The 18357-nt window shown below is 38.4% G+C and overlaps 1 pseudogene; it reads left to right on the forward strand.

Annotated features, from left to right (window-relative positions):
• The first annotated feature begins 4994 nt into the window (after window positions 1–4994).
• LOC101595142 lies at window positions 4995–5687 on the forward strand (annotated as a pseudogene).
• Window positions 5688–18357: the final 12670 nt, after the last annotated feature.

Raw genomic sequence — 18357 nt, forward strand, 5'->3', positions numbered from 1 at the left:
ATGACATGATTTTATATGTAAGAGACCCAAGAGACTCCATCCCCAAACTCCTGAAGGTGATTAACACCTATAGCAAAGTAGCAGGATACAAAATCAATGCACAAAAATTAGTAGCATTTGTATATGCAAATGACAAAGATACAGAGAAAGAATTAAGGAACATTGTTCCATTTTCAATAGTAACAATAAAAAATAAAGTACCTTGGAATGACATTAACCAAGGAAGTGAAAGGTCTATACAATGAAAACAGAAAACCACTCAAAAAAGAAATTGTGGAGGACTTGAGAAAATGGAAAGACCTCCCATGCTCCTGGATAGGCAGAATTAACATTGTAAAGATGACAATCCTACCAAAGACAGTATATAGATTAAATGAAATTCCAATTAAAATACCTACGGTGTTCTTCACAGAGATAGAAAAAATGATCTCAATTTTCATACGGAAAGGCAGAAGGCCCCGCATATCCAAACATATCCTCAGCAAAAGAAATACCTCTGGTGGCATTACCATACCTGATCTAAAGCTATATTACAAAGCCATAGTAATTAAAACAGCATGGTACTGGCATAAAAATAGGAGTATAGTCCAATGGAATAGACTTGAAGACCCAGGCTTTGGGTCAAGCAACTATAGCTACTTGATATTCGACAAAGGCCTGAACAATATAGGCTGGAAAAAAAGACAGCATCTTCAACAAATGGTGCTGGACAAACTGGATAACCACATGCAGGAAACTGAAACTTGATCCACACATTTCACCATGCACTACACTCAAATCCAAATGGATCAAAGACCTCAATATAAGACCAGAAACTTGAATACTACTAGAATAAAATTTAGGAAGTACTTTCCATGATATAGGAATGGAAAAAAGACTTCCTGAACAAAACCACAGTAGCTCATGATCTTAAACAGTCACTCAACCAATGGGATCATATGAAGCTGAAGAGTTTCTTTACAGACAAGCATACAGTAATCAAAGCCAATAGATTACCCACAGAATGGGAGAAAATATTTGCGGGTTATTCAACTGATAGAGGCCTGTTGCAGTCCGGTTCGCATTGCTGTTAGAAATCACCCAACCAAGAGCAGCTTCTGAGATAAAGAGATTTATTTTGGTTTACTGGCTCAAGGGGAAGCTCCATGATGGAGGGAAAAACGATGGCATGAGCAGAGGGTGGACATCACCCCCTGGCCAACCAAAGGTGGACCACAGCAACAGGAGGGTGTGCCAAACACTGGCATGGGGAAACTGGCTATAAAGCCCATAAGCCTGCTCCCAACAATACACTTCCTCCAGGAGGATTTAATTCCCAAATATCTATCAACTGGGAACCTAGCATTCAGACCACCTAAGTTTATGGGGGACACCTGAATCAAACCACCACAAGGCCTAATCTCTAGAATCTACAAAGAACTCAAAAATCTAAACATTAAGAAGTCAAACACCCCACTCACAAAATGGGGCAAAGAGCTGAACAAGCAGTTCACAGAGAAAGAAACACAAAGGGCAAACACACAGCTAAAATGTTCATCATCCCTAATAATCAGAGAAATGTAAATTAAAACAACTAGGATATTCCACTTTACCCCAATAAGGATAGCAAACATCAAAAAATCAAGTGAAAATAAATGCTGGCGAGGATGTGGAGAAGTAAAAACACTCATCCACTGTGGGTGGGAATGTAGAATTGTACAACCACTTTGGAAAGCAACATGGAGACTCTAGAAAAAGCTGACTATAGAGATACCAACAGACCCAGTTATTCCCTTACTGGGCATCTACCCTAAAACCTTCAAACCACAGGCCAGAGCAATTTGCTCAACCATGTTTGTAGTGGCTCAATTTGTAATAGCTAAGAGCTGGAATCAACCCAGATGTCCACCACTAGAAGAATGGATAACTAAGATGTGGTATATCTACACAATGGAATTCTACACAGCAGTAAGAAAAAATGACACAAAGAAATTTGAGGAAAAATGGGTGAACCTCGAACAGATCATTCTCAGCGAACTTACCCAATCACAGAAAAAAAATGACCACTTAGTCTCCCTCATCTACAGCACCTAACCTAAATCTACCCAAGATACCTTACATACCCAGGAAGTATCTCATGGACTAGACACTAGGATGGAGGGGGAGGGAGATGAGGGCATCAAAGGGGTAGGAAACACTAATCTAGACCCAAACGGCAATGGTACCATAAAATTCTACTTTCTAAAAGGCAGACCAAATGGCTGAACATTCACCAGGCCCTTACAGGAAACACCTGAACCACAAGACACTGGAGAGGGTAGTATCAAGTCTAATCTAAATCTTCTACATCTTCCCTCCCTCCATCTCCCCCTCCCCTCTCTCTCTCTCTCTCCTCTCTAACTCTTGTATATTAGTTATCTTTCTCCTCATTTTCTTAGTGGGCACTGACCTGTAACTCATAGTACCAACTCCTACCAAATCAGAGAGCCAGAGACTCAGATGCCCCAACACCTCATCACTGAAACAGACCAAAAATGAACCCAACATGGCTCAAGGAAATTTTGCAGAACAGGGGGCGGAAAGAATGTCAGAGCCACATGTTGGGTCTTGATATGCAGAGACATTTATGATACCAATAACTGTGGGCTAACTCCACAATGCACAACCCATATACATCAACAAGGAGAGGCCAATGGGGAGGGGGTAGGCCACGGATGAGCCTAATAATGGTACCAAACTGCCTGTATTTGCTGAATAGAAAAGTAATAATAATAATGATAAAAAGAACAGAAAGAAAAAAATAATAATAATGGCTCACCCAGGAAACACAAATCATTCCAGTGAGTTGTTGGCCAAGAAGGTCCCTGATGCCCCCATACGTCACAGGCTATTGCCAAGGCTCATGGTTTCCCACCAGTACTGGATGATAAGATGCTGTGATGGCTTGACTCAGGTGTTTCCCATAAACATATAAGTTCTGAATGCTAGGTCCCCACGTAATAACAATTTGGGAATTAGAGCTTCCTTGAGGTGATGTAATATTGGGGGCAGACTTATGGGTCTTGTAGCAGCTTCCCATTTCCAGTGTTTGGCATTCTCCTATTGTCCACTTTATGTTGTCCAAGGTATGACGTTCACTCTCTGTTTATGCCATCATTTTCTGCTGCCATCAGGAAGTTTCCCCAAAATAAACCCTTTACTCTTACAAGGTGCTCTTGGTTGGGTTATTTTCTTTCTTTTTTTTCTTTGCACAAGGTAATTCATTTTTTTTTTTATTGTACTCAGTGAATACAGTCAAGTTAGTAGCATTATTAGACTCCTCCTGTCTTCCCCCTCTAGAGGGACCCTTCTTGTCGGGGTATATGGGTCATGTGTTGTGGGGTTAGCCATCAATTATGGATGGGAGGAAATGTCCCTATATATCATGACCCAACATGTGGCTGTAACATTCTTTCCACCCCCTCTTTCAAAAATTTACTTGAGTAATGTTGGATTTATTTTAGGTCTACTTCCAGTGGTGAGGTCTTACAAGCCTCTGTGTCTCTGGATATATGATTTGGTAGGAGTTGATTGTTCTCTTTGTCTATCTCCTTCACACTTGTGCTGGTACCAAGTTCACCAAGAAAATGACATTCTTTCTTGTTTCCCCAATTATTCTTGGTTTCAGCTGGGGCCCTTTTGAGGTATGATGGGGTGGTTCTCTCCTTAGAATCTGCATGTATCTGAAAAAGAGAAGCAGATTTTCCAATGGAGAGTAAAGTTAGCCCCAGAAAAATGGGGTAACCATTACTTTTTAGAGGAAATTTAATAGGTGTAGGCCCTCTTTTAGCCCATGATTGGTGGGAGGTTGATAATGCTGAGCAAGCTCATTTTTGGATATGGTTCTGACTTTTTTCCTAGATCCAGCTTTGGTTTCTGTTCCACTGAGCAGATCAATTAGCCAAATCAAGAGCAATTGGTTTCCCACTCTGGCTGTGCACCACTATTGCACTTGTGTGAGCATCATATCAAGTTGTTTGCTGCTAAATAGGTTAGATCATGAGTTTCTTGGACAGATATTGGTCATTTTCCCCCAGTTGCTCATGTAGCACCTTTGGGCACTAGATGTGCTGACTGTCTGGGGACTGACTCTCTTCCAGCTTCCAGTCATGTCACTCCATGTTATTTGTCAACAGCAAATGCTGTATTCAGCAGAGGGGTCTTACCACTAATATTTTGTGGGTCATAAAGTATTCTGACAGAAATCTGTTTTCTTATGGGAAATCTTGTAGGTCTCTCTGATCAAGAGCTCATTGTAGATGACAGCCACCTGCTGGAATTGGGAGTTACAGGTCAGTATCCATGAAGAGAGGGAAGAAAAAGATAAGTATTATAGAAGAGATAGAGAGATGAGAGAGAAGAGGGAGAGACAGACAAAGAAAGAGAGAGAAACAGAAACAGGAGATGATTAAGGTCAGTCTTTGTTGTATCATCTCCAGAGCCTCATGACTCAGGTGCTCCCTCTAAGGGCCTGGTGAAGTTTCAACCATTTGGTCTGTGTTTTAAGATACACAATTTTATGGTACCATTGCCATTTTGGTCCAGATTTTCCCCCCACCCCCACATTTATCCTCAGCTTAATGGTTAAGGTGCTTGCCTGAAAAACCAAAGGACCCAGGTTCAACTCCCCAAGACCCACATAAGCTAGATGCATAAGGGTTGGGTATTTTCTTCCAGCAGTGGGAACTGCAACAGTAAAATTGGTATGAAGAAGTGAGATCATTGTGATGGAAATATGTGTGGGTTTTGGCCTTTGAGTTTAAAAACCTGAATGCAGTAAGAACTATGTACTGTTAGCTTTGGCTTATGAGGGTAAGAAAGAGCTTTGCTTGGCCTGGGCTAGAGCAGTTTTTGTGAGAGACTTGTTCTTATGCCCATGTCCTTAGAACCTGTGCATAGTTGCATTGTGTGGATATGGATTGGTGTCAACAAAGGAACATGCCACAAAAAAAAAAATTATATATTTGGAAGGGAAGATGGTTGTATGCAACTACAGCTTTTTATTGACTACATTTAGCCCATCTGGTTAACTTGTCCAGATCGAATATGTTTTGGCTGCTATAGCTGGAGGGGCCCCTTCAGTGGGAATTAAAGCTGCAAATGGTATGGTAACAGCAACTGAGAAGAAACAGAAATCCATTCTGTAAGATGAACAAAGTGTATACAAAGTGGAACCAATTACCAAGCATATAGGCTTGGTGTATAGTGGCATGGGCCCAGATTACAGGGTGCTTGTGCACAGAGCCCAAACACTTGCTCAGCAGTACTGTCTTGTTTACCAAGAACTCATTTCCACAGCTCAGCCAGTTCAGAGAGTAGCTTCTGTGATGCAGGAATATACCTAATCAGGTGTTGTTTGTCCATTTGGAGTTTCTTATTTGTGGATGGAATGATAGATAGCCATATTTATTTCAATCAGATCCATCTGGAGCTTACTTTACCTGGAAGGCCATAGCAATGGGAAAGAACTATGAATTCGGGAATACTTTCCTTGAGAAAAGATATAATGAAGATTTGGAACTAGAAGATGCCATCCATAGAGCCATCTTAACCCTGAAGGAAAGCTTTGAATGACAGAAGATAACATAGAAGTCAGGGTCTGCAATGAAGATGGCTTGAGGAGGCTTACTTCAACTGAAGTTAAGGATTTCTTGGAAGCCATAGCATAATAAGGAAATAAGTAGATACTCAAAATTTCAGATCATCTACCTATTTATACATGCTTAAATTATGGGGTTATTTTACAAACATTTTTCATGTTATTTCTACATGGTTTAATGTATTGGTGCTTTTTTTAATGAATTTATTTTTATTTATTTATGTATTGTTAGAGACAGAGAGAGGGAGAAACAGAGTGAGAATAGGCTCAACAGGGCCTCTAAGCCACTGCAAACGAAGTCCAGATTCATAAGCCACCTTGTGCATCTGGTTCATGTGGGACCTGCAGAATTAAACCTGGATCCTTAGGCTTTGCAGGCATGCACCTTAACTGCTAAGCCATGTCTCCAGTCTGGTGTTGATGGTTTTTTTTTTTTTTTTTTTTACTTTCTTTTGTTCATTTTTATTTATTTATTTGAGAGTGACAGAGAGAGAAAGAGGCAGATAGATAGATAGATAGATAGATAGATAGATAGATAGATAGAGAGAGAGAGAGAGAGATAGAGAGAGAGAGAGAGAGAGAGAGAGAGAATGGGTGCACCAGGGCTTCAAGCCACTGCAAATGAACTCCAGACGCAAGCACCCACTTGTGCATCTGGCTAATGTGGGTCCTGGAGAATCGAGACTTGAACCAGGGTCCTTAGGCTTCATAGGCAAGCACTTTACCACTAAGCCATCTCTCCAGCCCTGATGGTTTTAATAATGACACAAATCATAATAAACTATCAAATCTAAATTTAAAAAAATTGTATCTGTCGTCTGAAAGTCTGAACATTCAGCTGCAATTTTTTGAGAGATTACAACATTGATATTGAGCCAGCTGATCTTCACTGAGACATCAGGAAGAATGCACATTCGTTTAAAGGGGTCTGAATGCTAAAGGAGAACCCTTTTCTTCAAAGTCTATTTCCTCAGAGTTAAAAAAAAAAAAAAAAAGCCATCTGGTATTACCAAGTATAGCAAATGCAGGAAAAAGAGGGCCATTTGATTTGCAAGACAATTTTGGTTTTTTAGAAATGGCCATAGGCAGTGTGAAGCAGGTTTGTTGGATTACCTGTGTGGAGGCCAAATGAAGTTGTGTGGATGAGCCATGAGTTGCAGTAGAGAACCAGTGGAGATTCCAGGTCTATGGGTTGGCTGCCAAAGAGAGATTCTGGCAGTGGAAGAAGTTTTCTGGGACTGTGAGTAGCCTAAGGGCAGAATTGGAACTTCAGGGACCCATCACTGGTTAGAACTATCAGACTTGGATAATTGTTACTGGTAAGAGTTGTCACACTTGAGAGAGAGAGAGTTGTAGCTATCTACACAGTTTGATGTTTGCCCTATTTGTTTGAAATCTTGTATTACCTCAATATTTATTTGCTATCCACACTGCCATTTTCTGCAGTGTGAAAATGTTTTTCTGTGACATTATTTTATTTTATTTTTTATTCTTTTAGTATTACAGCTCAGTTAAAAGACCTTGAACTATGGAGTTGTTTGAACATCACTACAATTCAGTAAAAATTATAGGGACTTTAAAAGTTGGACTGAATATATTGAATTTTATATCATTGATAGTTATCAATTTATGGGGGCCAGGGGCTGAATGTGGTGGCTTGATCCAGATGTCCCTGATAAACTTAGATCTTCTGAATGCTAGGTACCCAGCTAGTCACAACTTGGAAATTGGAGTCTCCTGGAAGTGATGCATTGTTGGTGGTGGGCTTATGGGTGTTAGACAGCTTTCCCTTGCCAGTGTTTGGTACACTCTCCTGTTGCCATTGTCCACCTCCACCTTATGTTCACCAGGAGGCGATGTCCACCCTCTGCTCATGCTGTCATTTTCCTCTGTCATCATGGAGTTTCCTCTCAAGGCTGTAAGCCAAAATAAACCATTGCCTCCCACAAGCTACTCATGGTTGTGTGTTTTCTGCCAGCAATGTGAACCTAATTGCAACAGAACCCATTGCTGAAGACTCCACATATTTGGGCTGCAGGTCACTGAAAAATCAAGCTGGACCTGAGCTGAAAACCTCCTCCCTTTGTAACAGCTGTCAAAAAGCTGGAAAAAGCTATGCTGCATGCAGCCCTATGGGAGATAGAAGTCATCAGCAGTGATAAACAACAGTGGACACTGCAAGCCTTAAGTCTGACCAGGCAGGCCAAATGAGCCAACAGGTGCAATAGTAGCAAGTCTGTTATGTGGTAAACCAACCACTCTGTAATTGGACTGGAGGCCTGCTCCATCAGAAGGACTACATACCTGGTACTAAAAAACTTAGTCAAAAGTATATAATAGTGGAGGTCTTGAGCCTTAGGAGAGTAATGCCTGCTGTTGTCTGGCTAAATGTACATATTATACTCACAAACTGGTCTTTAAGCACCTTAAATTCTTAATGTTCATACCCATATATTAATGCTACTCTCACTTTTGGTTAGAGAAGCTTCTCTTTTCAGATGAAGGTGGCCACTGGAATAATCTTAAAGGCACCATAGTGTTGAGAAGAAGTGACAGAGGAGTGCTCAGCACTGAAGCATCTCTATCACACCTTCAAGGCTCAGGGTCCATTGTGGAAGAAGTGTTGGAAAGGATGTAAGAAACAAATAAAGGGTAGGACTTCTTATAATACAATCTTCCAGACACACAATGGCCTGGATATCCATGACCTTATAGTGCCTGGCACTGCCTTCACAACATCCATATAACAATGTTTAGGTCATTTCCATGGTGTCACATATTCTTTATAATTCTAAGCACTGCTCAAAAGTTCAAAATTAGGGCTGGAGAGATGGCTTAGTGGTTAAGCGCTTGCCTGTGAAGCCTAAGGACCCTGGTTCAAGGCTCAATTCCCCACGACCCACGTTAGCCAGATGCACAAGGGGGCGCACACGTTTGGAGTTCGTTTGCAGTGGCAGGAGGCCCTGGCGCGCCCATTTTCTCTCTCTCTCTCCCTCTCTCTCTCTCTCTCTCTCTCTCTCTCTCTCTCCCTCTTTCTCTCTGTGTCTGTAGCTCTCAAATAAATAAATAAAAAATAAACAAAAAAATTTTTTAAAAAGGTTCAAAATTAAATGTCTGATATTTAAGATAAAATCTTAACTGTGAACCCCCATATAATAAAAATTTAAAAGCACATTACTTCAATATCCCATGGCATGAACTCATCACTGATGGTCTAAAACAGAGGAATTGAAAGAAAAGGACAAAGAAAAGATGGATGAAACTTCATTTTTCCCTCTGTATATCATGTTTTCATGAATCAGAGCTGGGCATCTAAACTGAGCAGCAGTAAATGGATGTGCCAGTATGTTTGTAGTAGGGTAGGCCATATGGGAGTTCTTTTTGCACATTTTTAAGAAGAATTCACTCAGAAGTTCATAACAGTGTAGTAGTTTGTATTCCCCTCATCAGTGAATTGTTCCTCTTTCCCCACACCTTCTCCAGAGTTTTCATTCAAGTATAGCATTTGGTTCTAGTATATATTTGTGAAAATTATAAAAACAATTTTAAATATCCATACATACAAAAGTAACAATAAACATTGTTTTATTAAGGTAATCTGTCTTATTATGGAAGTAAAATTCCAATGTATTTTATTGTGAATTCTTATAAATGTGTGTATGCAAGTTTGTGTATATGTTTCTTATTTAAATAATATTTTACATAAAAGGTACAGTGTAATTATAACCATTGTACTTTCAAAAGCCAATGTAACTTGAAGATACATATGACTGGTCTATACTTTAAATTTTTAGTTAAATAGGAATGAAGGGAATCCATATTCTAATAAGAATAATAATTACAATGAAAGAACCTACATCTACCTTGATACTTTTAGGTCAATACAGGTCAAGCTAGATCAAAAACGATGCTTAAATATTTCCTGACCCTACTTCTTTTCAACTGGAATTAGTACATGGAGATTCCACCTTACTTCAATGACAATGTCAGTCACAAAGAACACAAATAAGGTCAAATCTATTTTTGAGGATGTGGACAAGGGAATACTTACACACTGCTGATGCAAGCTAATAAAGGCTCTATCAAAATCAGTTAGATCCATAAAAACTAAACCATAAAACTAGGACTAAATGTACCATACAACCCAGCTACAACACTCATGGGTATTCACCTGAAAGATCTGAACACTTTTCAGAGATGCTTGTGTACCAATATTAATTGCAGCACTATTCATAGGACCTAAGTTAGGGAATCAACCTAAGAGTTCAATGAGGGAGAAATGGATAATGAAACTGTGATATATTTTACACATTGAATTATCTTCAGCAATGAAAGAACAAAGTTATTTATTCCATTGCCAGGAAAATGGATACAAGTAAAAATAACCATACTAAGTGAATTAAGTGAGTCTCAGAAAAAAATATGGTTGTCTCTCATTTGCTTCTTAAAATTTATTTACATGGAATCAAGTGCATATAAATAATATGATACTATAAAAGAAACTATATAGGGAACAGAGGTTAAAAAAAAAAGCCAAAAAGATAGAGAAAAATGAGTGAAAGACATGTGGGGGGAATGTACTTTTACAGATGTTAATTTTAAGGATATTTTAATTGAAATGAATAAAACAGTTATTTACATTAGTATATAAGCCAGGCATGGTGGCACACACCTTTAATTCCAGCACCTGGGAGGCAGAGGTAAGAGGATCGCCATGAGTTTCAGGCCACCCTGACACTACATAGTTAATTCCAAGTCAAACTGGATCAGAGTGAGACCCTACCTTGAAAAGCAAACAAACAAAAAAGTATATAAAAACTCATTTACTCTCATCTCTATTAACTATTATAAGCTGATCTTGAAATTCATTGATTACTTTTACTTTCATAAGTGTAGAGATAGTGGTGTTGTTTTTTATTTTTTTTTTTCCAATTGAATACATTTTGAAAAAGCAAATGTAAAAGTACTTGGGGTTGTAAAAACAGATTTTACAATTATATGTGAATAGTCAAAGATAAATAATGGAACCCTTGTGATTACAAATCCAAAATAACTTTAATGATGGTTACAAAATCACTGTCCTACTCCCCAGGAAGAGTCCAGCTCTTGAATTGTATGTATCCTCACTCTAGTCACACTCCTTCTCTCCTCCCGCTCACACAGTGCTTTCAGACCTCAACCATTTCATTGATAGGAAGCACATCTTCCCTTCCACAAAGCTCAGCAAGATGCTGTCTCCTCTCAGCTCAAACCAACCTCATTGTTTTTATAAAGACCCTTGTCCCCCAGCACAGGACTCCATCCATTCTTCAGCCTCCACAGATGGTCCCTTCTTGGTTCCATTCCAGCAGGGCAGCATGGCCAAGTGCTTCCTATGCCAATTCCAGCTGTCCAGCACTTTTGCACTCATAAGTTACATCATTTTCCCTCTTCCTCATGTCTTTCCAGCATTCTGGATTTAATGGTATCCATACCAACAATACATATGGCTAAATTACATTTGCATTGGTGTTACAGAACACCTGAACAAATGCCCCGGATATGATGGCATGGAAAATCATGGCATGAAGAGAGGCTAGACATCACTCCTTGCCATAGCAGGTTGAAGATAGCAGCAAGAGAAGAAGCTGAGCTCTGCTATGTGAGCAGCTAGTCTACTTCACTGCAAAGACTGCCCCAAGGCACATACCTCCTTCAACAAGGCCCCACCTTCCAAATCACCACCAGCAGGAGAACAAGCATTAAAAAAGATATAAGTTTTTAAGGGACATATGATTCAGGCTACCACAGGTATGAAGGACAAAAATACAGTTTTCATTTAAAATTTTATAAAACAAAGGTCAGTGGTAAGACCCTACTGCTGAAGACACCATATGCAGTTGACACATAACATGGAGTGACATGGCTGGAAGCTGGAAGAGAGTCAGTCCCCAGACAGTCAGTGCATCTAGTGCCAGAAAGTGCTACATGGGCGACTGGGAGAAATAACCAGTATCTGTCCAAGCAACTCATGGTCTAAACTACTTAGCAGCAAATAATCTGTTGTGATGCCCACACAAGTGCAATAGTGGCACACAGCCATGGTGGGAAACCAACTGCTAACTGATCCACTCAGTGGAACAGAACCCATAGCTGGTACTGGGAAACAAGTCAGAACCAGACCCAAAAATGTGCCCACTCTTCATTATCAAGCTACCACCAGTTGTGGGCTATAAGAGAAGCCTACACCTATTAAATCTGTCTAGAAAAATAATGGTTATCCCATTTATCTGGTGCTAACTTTACTCTCTGTTGGAGAACCTGCTTCTCTTTTTCAGATAGACACTGATCCTAAGGACGGAACCACCCCATCATACCCCAAAAGGGCCCCAGCTGAAACTAAGAATAACTGGTGAAACAAGCAAGGGTGCTGTTTTCTTGGTGAACCTGGTACCAGCACAGGGGTGAAGGAGGTCAACACAGAGAAAAATCAACTACCACCAAATCAGATATCCAAAGACACAGAGGCTCCCAAGACATCATCACTGAAGAAGACCTATAATGAACCCAACATGGCTCAGGGAAATTTGAGGAAGAGGGGTGTCAAAAGAATGTCAGAGCCACACATATGGTCATGATACGCAGAAACATTTCCTCCTACCCATAACTGAGGGCAAACCCCACAAAGCATGACCCATATACCCCAACAAGGAGGGGCCAGGAGGAGGGGGGAGGACAGGGAGGAGTCTAACAATGCTTCCAACTTGTCTGTATTCACTGAATACAAAACTAATTAAAAATATAAAATAGGTCTAGCAAATTTGTGGTATGTTATCAACATATAACACTGTTATATTTACTTATAATCTCATGAATATTTTGAAAGTTTTCCATTTTGTTCTAAAAACATGATTGTAAGCATTATATTTTTTCTTTCTTTCTTTCTTTTTGTTTGTTATTTGTTTGTATTTTGAAGTAGGGTCTCTTTCTAGCCCAGGCTGACCTGGAATTCACTCTGTAGTCTTAGGGTGCCCTCAAACTCACGGTGATCCTCCTACCTCTACCTCCTGATTGCTGGGATTAATGGCATGTGCCACTATGCCCAGTTGTTTTTTGTTTTTTTTTAAATTTCTGTTATATAGTAGCAAATGTGAATAAATACAAGAAGCTTCAAAAAGAGAGAGTTACTTTTAATTATTAAAAACAAAGTACAAAATTCAGAACCCCCAAATGAAGTGACATTATTTTAGATAAGATAATTATATAGATGATCTAAATATACTTGAATTTTTACTAATAAATTTTTCAAGATATTTAAATGCAGGACAAGAGTTTAAAATATTGTATCTCCTAGGGATGTAGAGAGGGCTTAGCAGTTAAAGCACTTGCCTACAAATCTTAAGGACCCAGGTCAATTCCCCCATACCCACATATGCCAGATGAGATGGCATATGCATCTGGATTCATTTTCAGTGGCTAAAGGCCCTGGAGAACCTATTCTTTCTCTCTATCTTTTACTGTCTCTCAAATAAATAAATAAAATATTGAAAAAAGAAGTATTTTAAAAATAAACAGAATATATTGTGTTATGTAAGTGGCTAGAAAACTTAGAAGGACAAGGTAATACATGTTTTTCTTTATAAGCAGCATGGTTTGTCAACAGTGGCATGGCAGCATTCCTTGTATGTGTCTTCCATACATGACCCCATACAGCAGACCTCTGCGGCTCCAACCATGTGATGATATGGTGTCCCTATCTTCAACTCACCTTTCCTGCAACTATTTGTTTCTAATTTGTTATTCAACAAGTTTTGTTTAACTCATGGCATGGTTTCATCAGCAACATATTTTTAAATGTTTCTTTCCAGTCGTTATATTCATTTCTTACTAGCAATTCAATAGTTTGAGGAGGACTCATGCATAATCATTCAAGTAGATGTAAGGCATTTTTAACCAGGTGGGAGAATAAAACTACCATTTTAAATATGTGGATTACTAATCAACAAAAACACTTATGCTGTTTTATAGCAAGGGGAAACAAAGTAAGCCACACCATCAGAGGAAAACATAGATAAACAAAACAACCTGATGTCCTGGCTTCTGCCTGAATTTATAATCATGTTTTGAGAAATCATCTAATAATGTACTCTGAACAAGAATAGCAACCTATTTAAAATACCAAGATGTGTTTTTTTTTTTTGTATTGTTGACTATTGAAGGAAATTGATTCTAGAAGTGTAATAAGGTGATATTTTATTTTCAATACTCCATTAACCTACAATGTATGTCTATGCATATATTTTACTGCCATAGTCATTTTGAGTTAAAATTAAACCAATAAAGGTAGTACTTTCAAATTTTTATGCTTATGTGCCATTTTACTTAGAAGTCATCAGCATAGACTGTGCTAGCTGTCCTTACAAACACAAAATTTCATTTTATTTTATAAAATTACAACAGCAATAAAACCCAATTATGGTCAGCAGTGGGGCATTCCACATTGAGTTGTTGGTCAGGCAGGCCTTTAGGTTCACCAAATAACACCATATATTTCTGGTGCTCTTGATTGCCCACCAGAACTGAATGGTAATACCCTATAGCTAAAGACACTGCATCCTTCAGTTGCAGGACATTAAAAAGTCAAGTTTTAACTGAGCTGGAAGCCTCCTTCCTACAGAATAGGTGATTTAATGCTAGAAATTGCTATGTAGGCAGCTGGCAGAAAGTTATCAGAAATTTTAACTAGCAGTGGACCCAGTGTACTATACGAGTAACCAACTAACCAGCCAACAAAGATGTGCCCAATGACTGACCTGTGACTCCCAGTACCAGCATGTGGCTGTCATCCACAGTGAGCTTTTGATCAAAGAGACCTACAAGGTTTCCTAAAAGAATGAAAGATTTTTGTCAGAGTACTTGATGACCTACTAAAGGTTAGTGGTATGACCCTACTGCTGAAGATACCATATGTGGTTGATATGTAACATGCAGTGACATGGCTGTGAGTTGGAAACTGGAAGAAATTCAGTCCCCAGACAGTCAATGCATCTAGTACAAGAAGGTGCTACATGGGTGACTGGGAGAAAATGACCAATATCTGTCCAAGAAACGCATGGTCTAACCTACTTAGCAGGAAATAACATGTGACGCTCACACAAGTGTGATAGTGGCACACGGCCATGGCGGAAAACAAACTGCTCTTGATTTGGCTAACTGTCCCATTCAGTGGAATGTAACCCATAACTGGAGCTGGGAAACAAGTCAGAACCATATCCAAAAATGACCCCACTCTTCATTATCAAGCTATCAACAATCATGGTCTAAAAGAGGGCCTACAGCTATTAAATTCTCTCTAAAAAAAAATAATGGTTATTCCATTTATCTGGTGCTAACTTTACTCTCCATTGGAGAATCTGCTTCTCTTTTTCAGACAGATGCAGATCCTAAGGGGAGAATCACCCCATCATACCTCAAAAGGGCCCCAGCTGAAACTAAGAATCATTGGCAAAACAAGCAAGGGTGCTGTTTTCTTGGTGAACCTGGTACCAGCACAAGGGTGAAGGAAAACACAGAGAACAATCAACTCCTTCCAAATCAGATATCCAAAGACACAGAGGCTCCCAAGATCTCATCACTGAAGCAGACCTAAAATGAACCCAACATGGCTCAGGGATATTTGTGGAAGAAGGGGCAGAAAGGATGTCAGAGCCACACATTGGGTCATGATACACAGAGACATTTCCTCCTATCCATTATTGAGGATTAACTTCATAACGCATGACCCATATACCTCAACTATGAGGGACCAGGGGGAGGAAGAAGGACAGAGAAGAGGCTAACAATGGTACCAACTTGACTGTATTCACTAATTACAAAACTAATTAATGTAAATAAATAAATAATTAAAAAGTAAAAAAAAAAAGATGTGCCCCATGGTACAATACTGGCATGACCATCATGTTTAACCAACTCTCTGATTCCGTTTGAGACACATTTCACAGGGAAATGGATAAAAAAGCAGTTGGTGAAATTATTGGCACATACTGATAGCAAAAATTTGGTCTGGTATCTTGGGAAAAGATATTTTTATAACATTGCCCACACAATATAAAGTTGAAAGCTTCTATGATCAGTCATTGATAAAACATTGGCAAGGTATTCATTGCCAAGTTACCCAATGTTTCGATTCCTAACATCATCCTTTTCCATATACTTGATTTCAAACATAGATGCCATGAGCCTAAATTTCTAAAACCATTATTAACTTGAGATAGAATGCTTTAAAGAAGTTGTAACATATATTTTTTTTCTTTTGAAACTTTTTATAAAATATAGTTGGACTTAGTTCTTCAGATGTGGTGACATTTGGAGTGCTCAATTTATTGAAGAACTAGTGTACCATATTCTCGTAACTTTCATAGTCATCGGTAACTCTTTATATATGGATTTCTCATTAGCCGTCTAATCTCCAAGAGGTCCTAATAGGACATACCTAATCATTATCAGATAATCAAAGTACTAATTAATATGTCTTGAATTGTAACATCCAGTATCTTGTTTGAACAGGTAAATTACATTTCATAAACTCCATAATTATAACAACATAACCTCATAAAAGTGGTTTGAGTAAAAGTATATTTTGACCACAGTTGCAGTTAACTTTTTTTTTTTTTTTTTTCCTGATACAAGCATACCAGAAATAGCTCATGGGAAGAAAGGTTTATTTCATGCTTAAAGAATCCAGGGGAAGTTTCATCAAGATAGAAGAAGCTGGCTCACTCCAGCATGCAATCACAGTAGAGAGAGAAAAAATTAACACAACAAGCACCAACAGGAAGAACTCAAACTGGCTCTTGACACATGAGGGCTGGACTCAACATCCATGCCCAATGACACACCTCTTCCAACAGACTTCTGTTGACTAAAATAAGAAGGGTAAACAAAAAATACCTGAGTTATTAGCTTTCAAACCACCACATTCTGCCCCTCACCCCATAGACTCATGACTATTTTACAATGCAACTTGCACTCAGTCCAACTTCAAAGGTAAACATAGTTTTTACCAACATTAACATTGATCAAAATCACAAAGTCTCATCTAAGACTCAAGACTGTCTCTTAACTGTGAGCCCTATAAAATCAAAACCCAAGTTACATACATAATGTCACATGGTAAACATTTCCATTGTAAAAAGTCATAATAAGAAGGAACTAGATTAAGGCAAAATTAATAACTAATAAGCAGACATCAAACATTTGTAGTTCCAAGTACAATATCCATCAGTAGTGATGAAGTCCCTTGGTTCTAATTTCATACCTCCCGCTGAGCTGCTCACAGCCCTAAGCAAGTAGCTCTCCATGGCATAGTCCTGGTATATCAAAAATATCATCAGCTGTATAATGCAAACCATGGTTTGTCTTCATAGCTCCACACGATAGCCTTACATGGTCTTTTTTACAGGGATTTCAGCCTTGCTTCATACTGTAAAATTGCCCTATGTCTACTAGATATTTGAATATCAATTACTGAATCTAAGATACTTTTAAATTTTGTATAAATAATTATACCTCATCCTGAATCTTATTAATATTTATTTTTTGTAACTTTTGAATACAAACATAAATACAAATAAACTCAGCTACTCCTCATCTAAAGAATAATATTTTTATTTCTAGAAATGGGTAAATAAGATTATTTTGCCAGTTATATCATTTTCACAATATAAATTTTTCCTCAGTTTGAAACAAATTAATTCCTTGGCTTTTATAGAAGCAGTTTAAAAAATAAATTTAAAATGAGAATTACAGTAGTAATGAAAGCAACTTTCTAATTAATCATTTATTTAATTTAAATCACATTAAATTGATTTATGTAATGTTTATTTAATTCCCATATTGCTCTTAATATTTCAGATTGTATAAATTTTGTAATTTATTTATCTATGTTAATAAAAGAGTGTAGTATAATTAGTACATAGTTATGATCATTAGTAAGCATCAAAAGAAATCACCATCAACAGACATATTAAGCCATATGTTAACATAACTATAGCCTTGGTTGGTAGAGTTTATACTTTTTAAATTTTTTATTGTTTATAATTATTTATTAGAGACAGAGGGAGAGAGAGTGGGCACACCGGGACCTCTAGCCACTGCAAACAAACTCCAAATGCATGCACCATGATGTGCATCTGGCTAACTTGGGACCTGGAGAATTAAACCTCAGTCCTTAGGCTTCTCAGGCAAGCACCTTAACCACTAAACCATCTCTCCCGCCCGAGTTCATACTTTGATAGGAGCCATTCAACATTAAGATCAGCCTTTGTGTCCTTCATAGTCTCCATAAGTTTCACTCTGAAGGGTCATTTTAGACTTTATTCCACCAATCAAAATCAAACTGAATTTCCAAAAGAAAGCAAACTACTATGTTGAAGAATGTTCCCTGAACGCTAAGAAGAATTTAGCAAACGAACTTTGGGAAGGATTAATTATGAACTTTTGAATATATTTAGGGAAAAACTATGCATTTTGAGGTTTATTTGGGGATAATAATATCTAGGGAGGGGCTAGCTGGAAGACTGAAATCCGTGCAAGTTCTCCTTGCTCAGCTGGGAAGGGAGAGAGGAGATGGAGAATCTCCATCACAGAGAAACCTCCACTCTGCAGGAGGCACATACATGCACACATGGAAGGCAAACCACAAAAACTAAAAGATTCTTTCACATCAAGACCAGAAAGAATTAAGAAATAGTGAAGTACTC

The sequence above is a fragment of the Jaculus jaculus genome, chromosome 1 (genome assembly GCF_020740685.1).
Source record: "Jaculus jaculus isolate mJacJac1 chromosome 1, mJacJac1.mat.Y.cur, whole genome shotgun sequence".
NCBI lineage: Eukaryota > Metazoa > Chordata > Mammalia > Rodentia > Dipodidae > Jaculus > Jaculus jaculus.